Below are 8,745 nucleotides of genomic sequence, written 5' to 3'. Positions count from 1 at the left end.
TTAACCTGAATATATATTTGCCATACTATAACAACATAGGTATGTGTATAACTTACCTTTTTCCGGTTATTGTACTTGCATGAACGTTGAAAGCAGATTGCCGAAAAGCTTTTCAACCAACTTTGGCTTTCATCTTTGCTTAAACTTTAGCTGAGAGCTTTTTTATAGTAAGTTATTGATGCTTATCTATATATATAGATATAAGGTAAAGGTATAAGCATCAATAACTTACTATAAGCTAAAGTTTCAGCAAAGATGAAAGAATATATATATATATATATATTTGTATAAAGTTATAGCGTTTGTCTTCTTACAAGCATATCTAGTAAAACTATTAGATTTGCATAGCAATAAAAAGAGAACAATTGATTGATTTAAGCATGCTAACACTTCTTGTACATTCAAACAAAGAGCTGAAAACTTTCTAAGCAGAAATAGAAAGATATATTTTCTTAAATGTCTTTTCAAGCGACAGATAATCGAATAAGTCTCATGCCCTATATTACGGCTTGAAATATATTATTTTGTTCATGAGTTAAGCCAGACCAAATAATGTAAAATTCATTTTTAGGTTTAAAGAAAACTGTATCATCTCATAGACATTATAGCGAAATTATTTTGTTTCCCTGTCCAATCCACTTCACAGGGTCGTAGAGTTCAGGTCAGTACGTAAAATTTAAACGAGTTTTTTTGTCGAGTCTGCAAGTTATTGAAACGGCCTACGCTGGTACTCGCAGTATATAGTACGTATCTATTAACTTGAAATTTTAACTAGTAAACTTCATAAATTTTTTTTTGGTTATGATATAGTAACTGATAGTTTTTATAAACATCTAATTATTAATACTTTCAGTTAGATATTTAAATTTTCTTTTTAAGCCAGCTATTTTAAGAAAACTTGATGTAAAGTCTCTCTCTTAAAATTTTTTTGCTATTCATTGCCATTTCATGAGGCATGATTGAATGAATTTTGATTTTATTTTCCTTGCATCCTTGTCAAAGTTACGACCAATTTAGAACTCTACCTTTAAATGTTGCTTTCCTTTTTAAATATAGCTTCTACGCCATTTGATTTCACTGAATTTTATTTTGCCTGATTTGTTATTTTTAGCGTGCTTTCCGGTCGCGCAATTTTACATTTTTTGGTATTAAAGGGGTATCTGTGTACTTAACTTGTTAGCACAGCCTTCTCTTTGAGCTGTTTTCGTTTTCCATTTTAATTTTAGCTAGTGGACTGATATCTTGTAGTGCTGTTACTGTAATTAAATTACCAAACATTCACTTAACCTTAACCACTCCATTAACCACAGAGCTAAAAGTGTTTCTTACCTGCTTACATATCTCCATATATATTATATCATATATCTGATAAAAATAGATGTGAAGTGTATACTATATATTTATATATAGATATATACATATCTTAATAGATGTATATATACTTACATACACTAAAGCACGTATTTCCGTACAACATCAAGGAAGTACCAAAAACTGGCACATTAACAACCTTCACATCTATTTTTACTTGCTTACTTATGTATCTTTTCGCACGTATGTATCTTCAATAATAACTTCTATTTAGCTAAATTATTATTAGTGAGTGGCATATGATTTGCACGTGTCCCAAGAAATCATGAATTAAAGGGGAATTTCACACGACGCACAGGTAGACAGTTAGCTATTTAGAGCATGCCATATGTGTGTGTGTATGTGCATATGTATATGTGCCGCATACTATTTATGATACATACTTATATGCTTGCAATTAGACTTTGGCAGTGAAGTCTGCTTGTGGCTTGTATTACGGCGAATGGCTGCGCTACCAGCTAATATTGCCACTTTTTGTTGCTTGTGGCAGGTTTCACAGTAACACATTAAAATACATATTATCTGTGTATGTGTTTGGATACACTTGCGCATTTTTACTCATGACGCGCTCTTGTGACCACATTGGTTAATTAGAGCCAAACTTAGCCGCCTTATCAACGTTTATTAACTGTAATAAAGCCACAATGGTTTGATAACTTTGACACACCAACCTGCACCATTCGCGGTGTGTATGTGGGTGTAAGAGAAAATAATAAGTTTTTATAAATATATGTATGTACATATTTACAATGCTGTTATACGCATATGGTTATGTTTACCAGTTTAATAGACCGTGAGTGCGTTGAACGCAAGCAAAACAAGCGGATCATATATTATTTTCATAGAATTTAGTTTGCCTAATATTTACTGTTGTCAGGTGGCAAATTATTTATGTGATATTTTTTTCCCCAAACGTTTATTTCAATTTGAGTTTGATCTGAAGCGACATTATTTATGTATGTATATATAAATTGTTTATAATTCCTAATTCTTACCGAAGTGGCAGCACTAACCAATCATTTTGCTACAAAATATAGATGAAGGAGAAATTTCGCGGCAGAATAAATAATTTGTTATTAGGTGAGATATAGTATATATAGATATATATAGAGTATCATAGTGCAATATTTGCTCTATCTCTATCTCTCACTCTCACATACTCTTGACAAAAATTTCCACACAGTATTATGCGTTTTACCCCACCAATAAATACAGGTAAAACTAACTTAATTAGCCGATATTATTGTATATTTTAATCATATGTAGAGACCAGAAGAAAATATTAGCAGGATACTATTTATGCTAACATCAATTAACCTCTCGTGTTTGAGCTAACTATTGCTTAGTCAACTAAGTTAGTGGAAAGTTATTATGCTATTTCGAAACTGAAGGGAATCAAAGAAGACATAAGCCTGAAACACTTATATATCATCTCAGACATTACTTCCTAACGTAGTGATTTTACCAAATCTATAAGTTTGCGGAATATTAGCCTTAATGTGGCATAAACTGAAAACTAAGCCAAAAACTACAAAATGAATGGCAAATGTTGAAGGCTTAGATTGGAAGTACTGTACTTGAATAGGATTAACACCAAGTAAAAAGATAAAACTGAAAATAATACAAAATGTTTCAAAAGGAGTCTAAGAAAGGTTTACTGAAAACCAATATATATTTAATGCAATAAAACCATACAAAATACAAACAAAAATCTTAAAAAAACATTGACCGCATATATAATACCCTTCACAAATACAAAATATTCCATATAAGAACTTGACTTCGATCGGTCAGTTTGTATGGCATCTGTATGTTAGAGTACCCTGATTTGTATAATTTGTTCGGAGATTTACCGTTGTGTTTGACCATAATCCTTGTCAAATTTTGTAAAGCCATCTCGTCACATGCATACAAGGACATGAATTTGATCGTTCATTTTGTATGATAGGTATATGCTATAGTGGTCCGATATCGGCGGTTCTGACAAATAAGCAGCTTCTTGCAGATAAAAGGACGCGTGTAAAATTTAACATCGATATCTCAAACAGACGTGATGCCAGACGGACTTGACGAAATCGCATCACACACAGCTCATCATGCTGATCATAATTTAAGTTTCCATTAAATCATCAAATGTGTTATTCAGCTCATTCATCAAAATTAAACACTCGGATATGTAACTTTTAATCTCAAATTAAAGTGAAGAAGCAATAAAAACTGCTTGGAAAAACATTCACTCTAACACTCACGATTGGCGGAAAATTCGGCGAAAGCTTTTACATTTCAAATTGAGTGTTGAAACACAGCATATTTGACGTAAAAAAACACACGCTTTTTCTAGCCGTTGTTTTATTTTTAACCAAGTACTAATAGTATGAAACCGTTTTTTCTCATTTGCTACACATACATATATATAAAAAATGAAATTTTTGTAATGCAACCACTCGTGTACATTGTTAACAATCGCTTTTGCGTATTAAAACTTACTGTAAAGGAATCGCAGAAAAAAAATTAAAACTGTTTCAATTCGAACAAAAATCCATTCAATGTATTTAAGCTGAGATTAACTACTCACCTCATACCACCTTACTTATTCTTGCACTCTAGCAACATATATAGAGTTGTTTTAGTTTTTTTCTTAAAATTGCATATTTTATTTTTTGCATTATTAAACATTTTATTTAAAATTAAACATCACCTAAATGGAAAAAAAACTTTTTAAATTTTCTTTGCTACTTCTATCAATATGCGGGAATAAATATACGAAGCACAAACATGCACTCATTTGTGTTGTCTACTGTATAGCGAAATGGATAGGATGTCGAGACGAATCGAATTTCTGATCTGGTGGTAAGCCCACGCAAGCGATCACTTGAGTATAAATTGAGATATTTTGATGAGATTTGCGAATATTTCCTGATGTTCAAAAGAAGTCAGGAGTGCAGCTTAGAGAAATCGAATCATTATCACGCTCATAAAACGCCTTTTGACGAAAAACCTAAAGTACTATAAGTCATTAATTTTTTTTAAATCGAAAAGGTCACAGTAGAAAGGGGCTGCTGCCGTTATTAAAACTTCAAGAAAGTGAATGTGACTCCGTCCAACATATTTTATGTACATAGCTCAAAAACAACTAAAGCTAAGTTAACCAAATTTGGTGGTAACACTGCCTATCACCACTTCATGGTATAGCTTAAAAAATGAGGATTACTCCCTGTCCATATTTCATATAAGTGTATGTATTTCGAGCTAGCAACAAATGTACATTTCTTCAAATAATAACAACAAAAATGTGAATAGTTTTGTAGTTTCTTTATTAGGAAGATAGCGCAAGATACTTCAATTTGATAAAAGTTGGCATGACCTCACATTTGCTCTTGCCTTCTGTTCTAAAACTTATATTTGTAATATATTTGTAATCGCCAACGCAAGAAAGATTTCTCAACAACATATTCCAGCATTGTTGAGTTTTCCTCTCAAGTTACAGCAAGGAGCTCAGCACTGCTTCGTACAATGCGTAACAACAAATAATTTTGCTAAAGATGTGGATTGCAGAAAGTTAATCTATTTTCAAAGCGCGCAAAGTAAATAGAAAACAAGAAGGAAAGGGCTAAGTGCGGATGTAACTTAACATTTTATGCAACTTGCAAGAATAAAAGGAGGAAATTCCTTCAAGTGTTAGGAAACTTTATATTACAAAATATTGCGAAACAATTAAGCATGCATTATTCGTTGAAATCGTGAATAAATTACACTCTAATTTGTTATCTTCTTGACTTATGTTGAAGGCCGTAAACCTATTTTATTGCTATATTTTACTTCGCGTCAGCTAAAATTATATTACAATCATCTTCAAACGAGATATATGGGATATACGGTAAAATCAACTAAAGAAGCTAAATTTAATATAAAGAGTTGATGTGAAAACAATTTAATTCATATTCCCACACAATTTTAAAAAAGACTGTTCATTTAATTTTATTAAAGTATCACACATTTTGTCCAGTGAAAAGTCAAAAATTTTTATACTGGCTATATTGGGGATAGAGAAAGGGTTAGGCCGATTGAATTAGTTTGACGTTATTGAGGTATACTTGAGATAATATTTTCGAGAAATTTTTTAAATATATAACTCATACATTGTACGAGATGTTCGGCATAAGGTTTGTTAGAATAACGAAAATCAATATAGGTTGTATTTGGGAGTTTGGGTAATTCGTAGAAGAAATTCACATATTTTCGGCATTTTACTATAGTATATATAACGTATGTTATGTTCAGTTAATAAAATGCACCATTATTAGAAAATTACATCCACTTTATTTTAATAAGATAGCTCACATATTGATCGAAAATAATTATATTAAGTATTTGGGGGCTAAGGGAAGTATTGACCCATTTCAGCCCATTTATGACATTCAGACCTACTGTAATCAGGAAAGCATCTCCACACTTCAATTATAAATCTTACACATTGACCCATATTTTCGGTAAAAAATCAACTATATGTACTGGGGTCCATATATTCGGTACCTAGGGGCTTGGACAGTTTTAGTTCGATTTGGACAATTTTTGGTTGTTGACTGGCATACTTTAAAGGCGTTATTCGTGCAAAGTTTTATTTCGTTATATTAACCGCTTCTTGATTTGTATATCGGAAAGTGAAGGTATCAGATGTAATTTAAAATTATGTTATGTGAGAAGTAGACGTGGTCGTAGTCTTATTTGTCTCATTTTCGCACTGTGTTATAGGAATATCAGAAGAATGTTATATCCTGAATTTATTTAAAATTGGTGTAACAAATCCCGAGATACTAAAAGTGGGCAGCGATACACCCATCCTCTAATTTTGATACCGGCTCCTATAAACCCTTCTCGTTTCATCCTGAATATAAAGCTTAATGTTTTTGACGCATTTAGTTATTGCTTTACGCACTTTTAGTAGTTTTTAACACAAATGGTAAAATGGGAGTGGGCGGGGTTACTATCTGATTTGACCTGGTTGAAAAAAAAAGTCCTGTGCAAATTTAGGTGTATTGCTTTATTGGTTTGAAACATATATATATTAAACTTATTTGAGGGCGGAGCGACGCCCACTTTTTAAAGATTTTCAAATTTAAGTTTTCTATCTTAATTTTGGACTTTATTATGGCGCTTTATACGTTAAACTAATAGCATTTTATGGGCTTGGTAGTGGTCCGATTACGCTTATCTACGACCTCGTCTTTAACTTTTTGCCAAGGAACATGTGTACCATGTGTTTCGTCAAGATATCCTAATTTTTACTTAAGTTATTGCTTGCACAGACGAACGGACGGACCCGGAATTCAACTCGTCTCATCATCCTGATCATTTTTATATACATATATAACCCTATATCTTAGTCGATTATTTTTAGGTGATACAAACAACAGTTAGGTGAACAAAATTTTTATACTCCATAGCAAAGATTATAAAAATCCAACTAAGCGCTTCCCCTTCCTTTTCCTGACCACAAATCAACGGTAAATAATTTTTCCCTTAATGTTTGTTATTTTGTCTTTCGTTTCCGATAGGTTACATCCTACTAGTATTTTTTTGCCTTCTAAACTGAACTGCCCTGATCTAATATGCTTTAAAATTTTTCAGTTTTCATTTAATCAACTTGCCGAATTTGATATACAAATATGCGGAAAGTCCTTACATTATACATACATACATACATAATATATATAATGCTGAATATCACAGCTGCGTTGCAACGAACACGTAAAATTTTCAAAAAATTGCAAAGTTGTTTTTAGTGTGCGCCAAACTCACACATGATACTCGAAAGCTAACGTTGTGCCATTGAAAATAACGAGCGAAATGTGTTTGTGTATGTAAGTTGTGACTTTGTGGATGCTTACACTAAGAGCATAAACAAAAAACAGATCCTTTTTTGTGCTTGTGCCGAAAATGCTTGTACACTTTAGTAAGCCAATATCGTTTGTTACTATTTGAAACTACTTCAGCAGCAGAGAGAACATAGTATAGAATAAATGCATTTGAAATTTTGAATTTTTTCAACATACCGAATTTGGTATTTGCGCACACTTTAAAAATAAAAAATTTTTTTGAAAAGTTGTTTAGAATGTGGAACGATTCGAGTTTCTGATTAAGAAAATAAAACTTTAATAGTAATTATTTATCCTATTTGGCAATTATCATGGATAACTTCATTTGCTAATACCCAGCATATTGTGTTGTTAAAAAAAATTTTTGCTGTTTTTGCTGCAGTCGCAAAATAATATTTAATTTTCTCAGTTAAATTGCTCAACATTTTGAAAACTTCCTGTTGTGATTATAAATTTTTTAACACTTTCAATATCTATGCTTCCAGTTCCTTATCTTCAAATTTTTTTTTGGTCGCGCCGTACGTTCTTATTGTAATAAAATATTACACCTTTTTTAATTTTTCATATGCAACTATTGTATTTTACTTTGTACTCTTCTCTTGGTCCGAAAATTATGCGTATACATTTTTGAACCATTTATTTCTCGATAGAGTATTTATTATCTTAGGAAAATTTTCGAGTTTAGCTCTCACTAATGACATCATTGTAATATAGTATGTAGTATGTAATTTTTAAAAAGTAAAGTTAAAGCTTAAAAGCAACAACTTTCCTTACTTTCAACCGAATGGTTAATATGGAAGCACCACTGAATTCAATATAGCACCTGCTCCTATTTATTTTAAGCGCCGCTGTATACTTTATCTTCCATAACACTAATTGTATCATTCACGTTTTTCTCTTATTTCATTGCTATATAAAATTTTTCGGTGAAGTCAAATATGAAAAATTTTGAAATATTATGAAGCAAAAGAAAAACTATTGTATCTAAAATAGCAATACAATCATAAAAGCGTGTTCATTTTTATTGACAACTCACAAAAAAATAGAAAGTACAAAAAATCAAACTAAATTCCAAATTCAAGTATTTTTATTGAGTCATTAAATTCCTGCTGCTAGAATAACATAATCGAACATTTCCCTATTTAAATTGAAATGCCTTAAATTTATTATAATTCACTGTCGGTCATAAATTAGTCCGCGAACTACGAAAACGAATGCATAATATAAATTCAGCAAAAACAAAAAAAAATTATTGTTTATCATTTTGATAATGCCATTAAGTTTGCGAAAATTAAGATTTTTATACTCTTGCAACATTTTGGCACAGAGTATTACAGTTTTGTTCACATAACAGTTGTTTGTATCACCCAAAACAAATCGAGTTAGCTCTAAATATATATATTTATAAATGATCAGGATGAAGAGACGAGTTGAAGTCCGCGAGACTGTCTGTCCGTCCGTCTTTGCACATTGTAACTTGAGTAAAAATTGAGATATC

The sequence above is a fragment of the Bactrocera oleae genome, chromosome 6 (assembly GCF_042242935.1).
Source record: "Bactrocera oleae isolate idBacOlea1 chromosome 6, idBacOlea1, whole genome shotgun sequence".
NCBI classification, from domain to species: domain Eukaryota; kingdom Metazoa; phylum Arthropoda; class Insecta; order Diptera; family Tephritidae; genus Bactrocera; species Bactrocera oleae.
The sequence above is the reverse complement of the archived record's forward strand: the minus strand, read 5'-3'. Positions refer to the sequence as shown.